At 35.7% G+C, this 13,734-nt stretch overlaps 1 protein-coding gene and 1 long non-coding RNA gene across 3 annotated transcripts in view; one reads left to right on the forward strand and one right to left on the reverse strand.

The window, feature by feature from the left end:
* Positions 1-13,734, forward strand: part of SPIDR (scaffold protein involved in DNA repair) — a 537,804-nt gene that overhangs the window by 276,354 nt on the left and 247,716 nt on the right. The window lies entirely within an intron of this gene.
* Positions 1-13,734, reverse strand: part of LOC141548766 (uncharacterized) — a 102,954-nt gene that overhangs the window by 36,353 nt on the left and 52,867 nt on the right. The window lies entirely within an intron of this gene.

A 13,734-nucleotide genomic window follows, 5' to 3' on the forward strand; every position in this document is an offset into this window, starting at 1 on the left:
TGATGAATCATACATAGTAGGTATTAGAAGCTGTTCTCACCTAAGCTGCCCTTAATTTGGGTTACTCATTTTCTCATATTTCCATTTAGAGCAACAACCTATGATACCCATGCAGAAGAGAGCACAATCACCTTTGTTTCAGGAGCACACAGAACCATCACAATACTCCTTTCCTAGATCCTGTCACCCATTTCAGTGGCTTAGAACAATCTTTTCCATTTCATTCTTCAGAAGAGTTGACACACAGTCAACAACATGCCCTATTTAAACAGCACAACAAAAATGTGACATAAATTTTTTTAAAAACCTCTTATATAGAATTTTTATGAAGTTTATTATTCTTATATCAACATAGCTTAGCTAGGGATAATTCTCCCTCTCCCTGGCATTTGGTCATTGTTACTCTGATAAATACCAAACTAAAAATAGGAGCTTTGATTCAAAAAATTTTAGTATTTGAATAGACTGAAGTACCTGGCACATAGTAAATGCTTACATATCGTAACATAGGTGCAACAAATATTTATTGATTGATGAGGTAGAACCAATATGTATTTCTTTTCCCAGAACTTGACTACAAGGTAGCTGTGCCGAAAGAGCCTTATTTTAGGGCAACAAAGCAATGGAGAGAAAATAGGAGCAAACAGGAAAAATCTGTGGTGACTTGATAATACTAATTGTAGACTATTACCCTTCCTTTGATTACAGATTATCTTTTCTCTCCCTCCGTCCTCTGTCTCTCTCTGTCTCTCTCTCTCTCTCTCTGTCTCTCTCTCTCTGTCTCTCTCTCTGTCTCTCTCTCTGTCTCTCTCTCTGTCTCTCTCTGTCTCTCTCTCTCTCTCTCTCTCTCTCTCTCTCTCTCTCTCTCTCTCTCTCTCTCTCTCTCTCTCTTTCTCTCTCTCTCTCTCTCTCTCCCCTCCTTCTCTCTCTGTCTTTCGTTTCTCCTTCCCTCTGTCTCTCTCTTTCCCTCTCACCCCTCTGTCTCTGTCTGTCTGTCTCTCTCTTTCTCTCCTCTCTCTTTCTCCTCTCTCTATCTATATCTGTATCTATATTTATATAGTGATTATTCTGTTCCAAATACTATATTATACATTTTAGGGATATAAAAGTAAGTATAAGACAAAGTCTCTAATCTCAAGTACATTACAATCTAGTTGAGTTAATGAGCATAATTTACTGAAGGTTTAGAAGACTTGTTTCTGACTGAAGGTATATCTTCCAGTGATTTTCATGATTGGAATTCAGTGCATATTTCTTAGCATCTCCTCCTGAAGATGTAGTAGCTACAGCTGGAAAGTAGTAGCTAGTTATTCATTACTGCTAACTTTTGTGACCCTGTGAAGATGGATAAGTGATGAAGCAGCAGGTGTAGATACTCCTGTAGAAACAGGAGCTGTAGTCACAAGCCTGCACCCAGTTGGTCCAAGCCATAGGAACATCTCACTAGAAGTAACAGTGGGATTCAGCAACTCCTGAGTGTCTGAGCAGCCTTTTAAGGATCATCCTGCTCACCTCCATGTGTGAGAAAGGAGCTAGAAGAGGTGACCTAAAAATTGTCTGCTTATCCAACCCTGGCCTGATTACAACAGCAGGTAGGGATCCTACACTGTGATCAAGATACTAAAAGATGTGCAAAAACTTCTGAAAAGTTCATATGGACTATTTGTGCCTGACCTGTAGCAGAGCACTCTGAGTTTCTATTGGGTCTGATTGGCCACGGTTAGACCCACTGTAACTTAAATCATTTTGGTCCTCTTTGAGAACGAAAGACAACCAACCACCAGATAAAAGTTCTGCCTAAACTGTACTTTGGTTAAAATGAATTGTAATCAAAATAGGGAAGTACTGATGGATGTGAAAAAGACAAGTATCTCTTCCAATTTATGGCATGGCTTCATCTCAAGAGGGAATTGCACAACCTAACGTCTTGATACTGATTCTTTAAGATACTACTGTACAATTGTACAGGAATACACATTCTTAAAATATCAAGACATTTAAAAGGTGAGTGTCAAGGTTTTGTCCATGTCAGGTTATATGTTTCCTAGTTGGTTTGTTTTTTTTTGACCTGTATCAGTAAGATAGATGCCAAGATGGCCTGGCTGGATGAGTGGACAGAATGTGAAGGATGGGGTTTGGGCTGGGGCCCACCCAGACTAGTGGCCTAAGCAAGTTTGCATTCAATCACTAATCAGGGCAATTTTATTGTCCCCTTGCCAGAGTAAGCCCAGCCATAGCAACATGCACTTTGGTGGCTTCTTACATGTCTCCACACTAATGCCAAATTGCTCAAACAGTATGGAAAAAGCCCTACTGAACCACTCACACGACTTATCTAGTGTCCTTTAACAGTTAGATTCTGACTTAAAAATGGGAAGGGAATAGGACAAAAGAGGACTTTTTAGAAAATCTCTAGGTACTTCACAAGCTGTATTTATTCTTTCTTCGATACTAAAATGTATAGTGTATACACAGTGTCCTTAGGAGAAGTCTTCAATTTATCCTACTTATGTGCATAATGTAATAGCCTCAAAAGTTTCACATTTTTCTGAGTCTGGTTTGAAGAAGTTAGTGTCACTTATTTCTAGGGTGCATTAATTATACCCCAGGTATCTGCTTACTGGCAAGTCTCACTTAAGTTTTCTACAGGATGTCTAAAAATCTTAGGAAAGTTTTGTATAGGGTACCCAAAAGTCTGTTAAGTTTTTTTACAGGATGCCCAAAAGTATCAGTTAAGTTTCCTACAGGATACCCAAAAGTCTTAGTTAAACTGTGATAGCTTAAAACTGTAGTAAGGCTTTGGGGGCACCCCATATTTGAAGTTATAGACATTTTTAAAGACAATAGCAGAATATTTTGCAGGTTATTTGTATCCACTGTGCATTTCTCCAATATCCCTTGAGTTATCTGCAGCTTTGATTATTAGCTTTAATTATTTCAGGATGCTGATATTTCTAATGACATTTCTGGGAATGTCAAGCAACTAAGCATTTGTTAATTGCTTAATTATTAAGGATTGGCTTGGTGTAGTAGAAAGAGGGATAGACTAGGAATCAGGAAGACTTGAGTTCAAATTGGCCTCAGATACTTAGTAGTTCTGTGATTGTTTGAAAGTAACTAACCTTCTCTGCCTCAGTTTCCTCATCTTTAAAATGAGGATAATATAACACCTCCCTCCCAGGGTTCTTGTGAGGATCAAATGAGAGAGTAATTGTAAAGTACCTTAGCATATAATATGTACCATATGAATATTAGCTATTAATATTATCATCATCACTTACTGTAGGCCAGATACTAGCTAAGCACTAGAGATACAAAAAAAGGGAAAAAAAATTGGCCCCTGCTCTCAAGGACCTTACATTCTAATGAGTGAGTCAGTATGCAAATAACAATGTGGATATCAGATATAGAAAGTATTTGCAAGGTTATCTTAGGAAGCATTAGCCATGGTGTAGGAGAGATCAGGGATTGGGGAAAGTCTTCTACAAAAGAATCCAAAGGAAACCAAAGAAAGTAGGAATCAGAGGTGAGGAGAGTAAGCATTCCATTCATGAGAAACAATGATCAGAGCAAAGGCAGATAATCATTTATGAGGAACAGAAATTAAACAAAAAATAAATAAAAATCATAGAGGATATGAAGGAGAGTAAACTGTAAGAACACTGGAAGTATAGTGAAGGGCCAGAATGCAAAAGATTTTAAATGCCAATTTGGAATTATCCTCAAAAAATTATCAAACTGTGCATGCCCTTTGACCCAGCAGTATTACTACTGGGTTTATAACCCAAAGAGATCTTGATGAAGGGAAAGGGACCTGAATGTGCAAGAATGTTTGTGGCAGCCCGAAACTGGAAAATGAATGGAAGCCCATTAATTGGAGAATGGGTGAATAAATTGTGGTATATGAATGTTATGAAATATTAATGTTCTATAAGAAATGACCAGCAGGATGAATACAGAGAGGCTTGGAGAGACTTACATCAACTGATGCTGAGTGAAATGAGCAGGACCAGAAGATTGTTATATATTTCAACAACAATACTATATGAGGATCAATTCTGATGGACATGGCTCTCTTCAACAATGAGATGAACCAAATCAGTTCCATTTGTTCAATAATAAAGAGAATCATCTACACCCAGCAAAAGAGCTATGGGAAATGAGTGTGAACCACAACATAGCATTTCCAATCCCTCTGTTTTTGTCCGCTTACATTTTGGATTTCCTTCTCAGGTTATTTTTACCTATGTTTAAGTCTGATTTTTCTTGTGCAGCAAAATAACTATGGCTATGTATACATATCTTGTATTTAACATATTTAACATATATGGGGGTGGGGGGAAGGAAGGGAAAAATTGGAACAGAAGATTTTACAAGGGTCAATGCTGAAAAATTACCCATGCACATATTTTATAAATAAAAATCTATTTAAAAATATGATAAAAAAAGATTTTAAATGTCAGATGAGATAATTTGAGAATTTTATGCAAGAATGGAGGGATGGATGGATGAAAACATATTATTAATTATTACAGTCAACTATATGCTAAGTTCTAGGTATATAAATATAAGCAAATATAAATATAATATAAATAAAATAGTCCAGTAGTGGATTCTTAAAGAAACTTACATTGTAGTAGGGGAACACAATACATATATGGAGGAACATCCAGAGTAGAATAGGGAAGTCAGAAAGATTGCAGCCACAAGATAATTGATTGATGCATCCTTTTCAGGAATAGTAGCATTGATTTGAATACAATTTGTAGAGCTATAGTTGAGGTGAGAAGGATGGCATGTATTTGGAATTCCACAAGGAATGGAGATGGCAGAGAAGTTGCATAGTCAGCTAGAGATGGGGCAAAATTTTTAGCAAAGTATGACACAAGCTTTGATACAAAGCATACTCTTGTTATCTGTATATATCCTTTTTATAAATCTTTATTTGTGAAAAGTAAGCATAAAAGTCATTAGATGGTGATATTTCCGTAGTCATCTTTTGGAGAATAATTTATCATTGCTACTATTTCCTATCCATTGTTTTGGTATCATGCCCACTTTGAAATCTCTGATTGCATTATAAAATTCTTTTGCATCTGGTAACGATTTCTTCTGTGTGCATTGGACCAAGTCCAGTTGTTCTCCCCAACTTACAGTCTTTTACTTCCTCACTTAGAATTGTGGGTTGTGAGTAGTGGTCACCCAGGATGACAATACATTGTTATGGAAATGCTGTCAAAACTGTTCCATTTGTTGGGTGTCTTTTGGGTTCATCTATAAATGCTCTTGGGACGATTTCATATAGTTGGGTTTTGCTAAACTAAACTATTCTTTCTACAGGTTTGGTTTTTCCATTTACTGTTGGGGGTTTTTTCAATGTTTTATGAGATAATACCCTTCATAATCTGCCACCATGTTTTGGAAATGTCTACATTCAAAATTATATTATCCTTTCCCATCACATTTTTCATTTGGCTTGGAAATTAAATGTTTGCTGACTGATACAGTTTCTAAACTTTTTTGATCCCCTCATTGTAGTGAAATTTCCTTTGATTTTACTATTTCAGCATCACGATGGTTAACTTCTCCCCCTTTCTCATTTTTTAGCATTATTAATTTATCCAAATATGCCAGGTTGTAACTGCCAAAATTATATAGAATACAATCTTCCTGTCTTTAACCTTAATTATAGAATTAAGATGTGGTCAGTTCCTTTTTCTTTTTTGTGTGGATATTTGATGCTTTCCGCCTCTAGAGCCTCTTTTTCTGCAGCATATTTTAGTACTCTTTCACTTTTACTTAACCAGTATTTATACTATGCTTTGATTTGGGGGGGGGAGAAAACTGTATATAAGTAATTCTATGTTTAGACTCAGGAAAATATCTTCTCTTTCAAAGACAGCAAAGACAAAACTCCCCAGTGTTGGGATTGAGGAGAAGAATGAGATAGAGTGGCAACTTCCCTACAAATAGGGATCTTATAAGTCATCAAGATCAAGCATTCTGACAGAAGAGATTAGAATAGGTACCAATGGATATCAGCTTTCTTCTCTAAATTTTACATAAGTGAAATTAACCTGCCAAATGCTATGTAAAATATATAAATCATAAAGTAAAATTTTTCCACAGGAGTTCTTAATTCGAGAAAGGATACAATTGCCTCATGAGGACAGGACTCTAATTGCAACCTGTTTTCTGTTTCTTTGAAAATCAGTGTAGTATAGTAGAAACAGCAGTGTAATTAATGGAAAATCTGAATTCAAATATTGGCTCTACTTCTTATTAGTATTAACCATTAGCATTGGGCAAATTTAATTTCTTGGATCTCCTTTTTCTCATGTATAGAACAGATATGATAATGCATGTTCTTTTTACTTTGCATATATCATCAACAGACATAATGTAAAGTACTCTTTAACCTTAGAACTATTTACATTGCACAGTGCCATGAGTGTCTGTGAATCAGTCCATCAGCAAGTATTTATTTATGTACACCTCCTATGTTCCAGGTACTGTGCTATAGATTCGAGATACACACAAATGAAATAGTTTCTCTCATCAAGAAGTTTGCATTCTATAGAAAGATCCAACATATATAATATATAGACTTGTAAAGAGAGGGACTAAATCTGATTTCGTTGATTTAGGGAAGTTCCAGGGGAAAAAATTACCTCTACCAAGGTAAGTCAGCACCTCCTCAAAGTTACCTAGAGCCTAATTCCTTAAACTGTGGATTGCACTTTGCCTGGCATGTGGAGTCTCATAATTGAATGTGGGGCCTGCAAAATTGTGATTTATTATCATATTTTGATTTGTATATCAATATTATATACCTGTATACTCAACACCATGTAAAAATTTCTCAGGTAAAAAAGGTGTCACAAGTGGAAAAAGTTTAAAAGCCCTATCCTAGAGTATACAGAAGTTGTGATTCACTTGAAGTGTCCTGGCTTCAAGGCTAAATATCTATTCGTTACTCCATGTTGTCTCTCAAGCTCACATAGAAATAGGTATGAAATAAATTCTTGGTAATTTTAGGGAAGAGATTCTAGCCCTTGGTGGGGGACATAAAGAAAGATCTTGTAGGAGAATGCTTTTGAACTGACCTTAGAAGAAAACTATAGATTCTAAGAAGTGAAAAGGGAGTGTATTCTCGGCATGATTGGGACAATGTACAAAGTCACAGAGATTAGAGATGGAATGTTGCATGTGAAGAATGGTGAGAAAAGGCCAGTTTAACTAGACTATAGATTGAGTAAAGGGAAGTAATATATAATTCTGGAAAGAAAGATTGCAGTCATCTTGCGAAAAAACTAAAGAGAGGAGTTTATATTTGATCCAGAAACAACAGGCAAACAAACACAGGGGTTTACTAAAAAGGGGTATAATATAATTGGACATGTATATAAGTATCTGTGTGAAGGAAGAATTTCAGAAAGGAGGCAATAAAACCTTAGAAGGTGATTATAGTATTTCAGGCAAAAGATGATGAAGTTCAGAATTTAAGATGGTGACTACTTGTGTTTCCATCTACTCCCGTATAGCTGTCATTCACCATACCTATAACTTTCAAGCTAAAATATTCTTTTCTGACCACTGCTCTTCTTTGTATTGTTTCTATATATATGTGTGTGTAATTAATTTTCTCGAGGGTGAAAACTGTTTTGTTTTGTATTTGGATCCCAGTAGCTAGATCCAGTGCTAAGCACATGATAAGCTTTTATTTAATAAGCAGTAATATGAACATTTTTCATTCATTTAATTACCCAAATAGAAGGACAGAAGCAATAGATTCTCTAAGGATATTGACAACAAGATTTTACAACTAATTATGTATGGAAAGTAGATAATAGTGAGATTGTAAAGCTCTATAAAGAGAATTTCTTAATTCTTTTTATGTCATAGATCCCTTTAGCAGTAAATATAAACTAGTTATATTATAATAAAGATGAAGTTTTCCCCCCCATTCATTCAAGAATCTTCAAGATTTATTCCTTGATACTTTTGGGGTCCATACTTCTTAATAGCCCCTGAATTAGAAGGATGATGTTGCCCATTTCTTTTCAGGCTGCATTCCTGATACTCCCAGACTTTCTCTCCAATGCCACAGAAACCTCTTTATCCTAAATGGTCACTTAACTCCCAGACTTCGCACATTTGAAGCATATTCTCTCCTGGTGGTAGCTCCTCTCTTTCATTTAGGCTAATTCCTCTCTGAACTTTCATTTTAAGGAAGGGACACAGACTAGCCATATCTTTATTCCTTGAAGATTGTGATTGTAACTGTTCAGGACTTTCTCTAAAATGCTCTTGTGCTGAATACTTTCTCTTCTTCCCCATCACTCTCAAATTTTTTAGTTTCCTTTTTATGTTTTGTCTTCCCTTATGAGAATATGAGCTCTTTGAGGGGAGGAACTATCTTTCCTTTAGCTTATTTGTATTTTCCGTATTTAGCACATTTCCTGGTACATAGTAAGTCCTTAATAAATGAATGCTGATTGACTTGTTTTGGCTTGACTTGCCAATTCAACAAATTTGGGTAAGTTTTAGGTGGAAGATAATGAGTTCCATAAAATTATATTGAATTTGAGATGTCTGTGGTGTATCATTTTGATATATCCAATAATGAATTGCTGATTGGAGTTGAACAGAGTGAGCGGATCACGTTCTCTCTGTCTCTGTCTCTAGATGGATAAAAATGACAATTAACTTATAGGACATGATAAGGTCACCAAAAGAAGAGACCACAAAAAGAAGCTTTGGAGAATAGTCACAGTGAGGAAGCATGATAGAGATAATAAGCTACCAAAGAAAATAAAAGCGTGGTCGGACCAGTGAGTGGGATTGGGAAGATTGGGAGCAAAATAGCAGCAGATTTAAAAAGTTCTTATTTTTCTAAAAATAATGACCAAAGTTCTTTTTCCTAAAAAATCTTTGTAAAAAATTATACTCTGTAAATTAATCATTGAAAACAATATCTTTTAGTGATAGAGAAATGGCCTCTGACATACAGTGGCTGTGTAGTCCTGGATAATACACTAATCCTCTCAGTACCCTAGGCCTTTCCCTGAGACTATGAATTAAAGGCAAGGTGCTGATCTTCATTGTTATAGGAAACTCCACACTGGGAGTTTCCTACAGGGATAAAATCCAGAGGTCTGGTCCAAAAATAATGAAGCATGCTGTTTATTGAACTTTAAATAGATCCTGGTGATTTACAAAGTATTTCCTTCTAAGAAAAAGTGTGTTCCCAAATAAGCTACTATATGCAGTGCAAAAATTGGCAAAATTAGCAGATTTTGAGAGGGGTAGTATAACTAAATATCCCAGGTCTCTTACTTGGAGAAACTATGGAGTGAGCATGGGCATTTATTAAACATTAGGCAAAGATAGAATTACAAATTGGCCTTGTAAGAGAACTGTGAAATACCCGTGTGTGTGTGTGTATTGTCATATCTGTATGTGACCTTTATCTGTTGATTTTAATATCCTTTGTGGTTTCCAGTGACGTTGTTTGTTTTAGACTTTGAGGGATTTCTGTTCTTGTTTATTTCACCAGTTTGTCAGTGGTTCCTTATACAGTCTTCCTTTAAACAATTAACCGTAAAAAAAGCATAAGAAAAATAACAACATCTAAGTGACATTAAGATGTCAAGATATTCATTTATATGAATGGTGGAAATATTTATCTTAAGTTGTAGAAAAACAGTTTTAGAACATTCACATTTCAGTCAGTACTGGAGAAAATATGTTGTGTTTAATTATATGACATGTTTTCAATTATGCCAAATTTTTTTTTACCAAAGATACATAGCATATTCTAATATATGTCAAAAATTTCCCTTTGCCTGCATATGACTAGTTACTATAAATGTACAATTATTTCTCTTGGGACAATTTTTTTCAATAAGCTAGAAAATATAGCACTGACTTGAGACAAGCATTTTTTATGTTTGAGGAAATTAGAATGAGTAGGAGAGAAAGACAAAACAAAAAGAAACATAATAAAAATTAGAATATGGCAAATGCATAATAAACAAGATTCTGTGAAGTTAAGTTAAGGAGAAATATCTATTTTAGGAATCAGAAAAGACTTTATGAAGGAAATGGTTTTTGAGCTGAGTCTTGAATGATATCTATGATTTTGATAGGCAATTAAGTATGTCTGAGATTGAGGTTGGGTCATGTTAAGTGCCAACAAGAACATAAAAATATTTTTTAAAATTATCATGAGAATATAAGAAATGGTTAGAAGATGTAGAATCAGAAAAACCTGAAAAGATTTTTATGAACTGAAGCAAAGTGAAGCAAACAGAATTAGGAGGTATTTATATTATGACTCCAATAATACAAGTGAAACAATTTTGAAAAATTCAATTACTCTAATCAAGACAGTAATTCATTATGAGAAGAGAAAATGAATATGGCCTTTTCTCTATTCTTATATTTGGTCTCTATACTATACTTGGCATATAATACTATTAACCTTCTCCATCTTTTTCTCTATTTTTTGGGGGGGGTGGGGTGGGTGGTTAGCCATTCTCTGTCTTCTCTTTTTCTCTTTTACCTCTCCCTCTTTCCCTTCACTTTCTCTTTCTCTTCTTTCTTCCTTTCCCCCTCTTATCTGATTGCTCTTCTCTAATTCCTTTTTTGAATATTTATGCTCATTAAGAGTAGACTGCCCCCAAGAGCCAGACCTGAGCCCTCTTCTATTTTTCTGTCTGTATTCATCACCTGGTGGTCTCATCAGCTTCCATGACTTTAGTTATCATTGCTATATAAATGGCTCATAGATAGAGCCAGAGATGGAGATAAATAAGAGAATAAAGTGGGGCAACTAAGTGGCGCAGTGGATGGAGCACCAGCCCTGAAGTCAGGAGGACCTGAGTTCAAATTTGGCCTCAGACACTTCCTAGCTGTGTGACCCTGGGCAAGTCACTTAACCCCAATTGCCTCAGCAAAAAAAAGAAAAAAAAAAGTGATTTATGGTCCTAGTCTTTTTCATGATCTCCTGTCTATACCATAAACTTAGAATTGCACATTTTAAACTTAATATTTCATAAACATTTCAAAATCATCTTGTCTAAAACAGATCGTTTTTCTTTCCCCAAAATCCTAAACTTTACCACTTCCAAACTTTCCTGTTATTGTTTAGGGGACCACCATCCTTCCAATCATATAAGCTTGCAACTCCAGTTTAATCATTGACTTTTTACTCTTATTCACCCCTCCCCCATCCCTATATACAATCATTAAATTATATGTTGCCAGATCTCATCATTTTTTATCTCCATAACATATCTTATACCTGTCTTCTCCCCACTTACAATTGCTATCCTAATCTAGGTCTTCATCACTTCTTGCTTATTACCAAATGTTTAATTGGACTCCTTGCTTGAAATCCGTCCCCATTCCTATCTATCATTCACATAGCTACTAATTGATTTTTCGCCACTGGCCACCTACTTAATACACAACAGGGACTTTATATTATCTGCAGGATAAAATTTGGCATTTAAAGCACTTCACAACCTAATTCCTTCCTAAATTCCTAGTCTTCTTCCTATGGTCTTATATGGATCTACTTCCTATCTGCTTGCACAATAGTTCCTTGTTTTCATGCCATTTTATACTGGCTGTCCCTCATAACTAATGCTGTTCTATCTTCTAGACAAGCTGGCTTCCTTTAAGACTTCCTTCCTTCCATCAAATTTCACTCTTGACAATGTCTTTCTCATCTACCCAGTTGTTGATGCCTTCCTCACCACAGTTGATTTGTATTTATTTTGTGTGAATCTTGTATTTATATTGTACATATTTCCCCAATTTTAATATAGGGATCCTTGAAGTCAGGGACTATTTTTAATTTTTTTCTTTCTATTCCTATGCTTGGTAAAGTGCTTGGCATATAATAAACATTTATAATAAGTGTTTGTTAATTGATTGATGATAAAGATATCTGCCTTCTTTTGGCAGAAAGATGATGGACTAGAGATATAGAATGAGACATGTATTTTCAGACATGGTCTTTTGTGTTTTTAGATAGCCTAACTTTCTGTCAGGAAAGTTTGGAACAGAGTGCTGTAATCTCTTTCCAGTCATAAGGGGGGTGGGGAGAAAAGACTTTAATCTTAGCCTGGAATATTCTGCCGGATATTTATTAGCTAGATGTAGAAAGCTATCACTGTCCCCTTATCAGTACAAAGTTTTACCATTTTTACTCTGGCATACTGGATTAAGATGGTCAGCCCTGAAGAGATGAAGCCCAGATATTGGTGGCAGGGATAGGGAGGAATACCTAGCAAGATTATAGTCTCAGAAACTATCATTTGAGAACATCTGAGGAATCCTCAGAAGAGACTTCCATATTTAACAGGCACCAAGAGATACTTAGAAATCAGCTCTCCAGAAAGCATCATGAGACCAATATGGACTGATAGAATCTTATGTCCAGAGGAGATGTCACATCCAAAAGGGAGCAGGTCAGGGAGAGTAGTGCAATGATTGGGCATGGGGACACACACACCTGGAATTCCTGCTTTTTGGAGACTGATGCTGGCAGAGCTCAGGAGTCATAACCTGCAATAAACTAAGCCAGTGTGGTATCAGTCAAGCCAAGTCTGCCACCAGTATGGTGAACCTTCAGGAGTAGAAGAAGCACATCAGGCTGCCCAAGAAAGGATAAACTAACCCAAGGTCAGAAATGGAGCAGATCAAAATTCCCAAGTGGGATTAAGCCCACAAAAGGCTACTTCATTTGTGGCCTTTGAGAGACAAGGAGACCTCGTCTCAAGAGAGAAAAAAGCAGGGAACAGAGAGAATAGATAAGAGTAGGAAGAAGAAGAATAACATACAATAACATTATGAAAGATTCTTGAATTGCTCCACTGCATATATATCTAAGTTCTCCTTACACATTCCCCTTAAATGTGATCCCTATGAATACCTATTCCTCCCTCTGAGTATGTTATTCCATTAAATATCTCATTTTGAACTAATTAACTAATTGTGTTTTTGACTAAGAAAAAAAGTGAACAAATAAGGAGCTATGAATGCCAGGCCTGGAATCTGGAAGGTCTGAATTCAAATCCAGCCTGAGAAGCTGGAGAAAAAAGTGGAAAACTATTCCAGTGTCTTTGCCAAGAAAACTCCAAATGGGGTCACACTTAACTGAAACTTGGACTTGACTGAAATGAATGAACAACAAGAACTATGATTTGGAGTGTATACAGTCTCATCACACACTTTGAAACTGGGACAGAAATTATCTAAGGATTCATGCTGTAAAATGCTATCCACCTCTAAAAATAGAACTGATGGAGTCTAAGTGCAGAGAGATGCACTTTTTTTTTTAACTTTATTTTTCTTGGTGTTTTTATTGGGCGGGGGGAAGGGGATACCGTTGTTTTCTTTCACAATATGTCTAATATGCACATTGGTTTTACCTGAATGCATATGTATAAATGATATCATATTATTTGCTTTCTCAATGAGAAAGGAAGTGCAGAAGGGTGACAAAGAATATGGAATTCAAAATTTTAAAAATCAAATGTTAAAAATTGTTTTTACAAATGGAAAAAATGACTTGGAAAATTGAAATGTAATTTGGAAAAATTGTAATTGGAAAAAAGGAAAAGATTTTTTTAAAGTGGGGTAGATATTGTAGGGACCTCCCTTGTGATGAAGAGTGTCCCAAGTGCTACATTTATAATTCTTATTTTACTTTCTACAAAG

This window comes from Sminthopsis crassicaudata, chromosome 1 (genome assembly GCF_048593235.1).
Source record: "Sminthopsis crassicaudata isolate SCR6 chromosome 1, ASM4859323v1, whole genome shotgun sequence".
Classification (NCBI taxonomy): domain Eukaryota; kingdom Metazoa; phylum Chordata; class Mammalia; order Dasyuromorphia; family Dasyuridae; genus Sminthopsis; species Sminthopsis crassicaudata.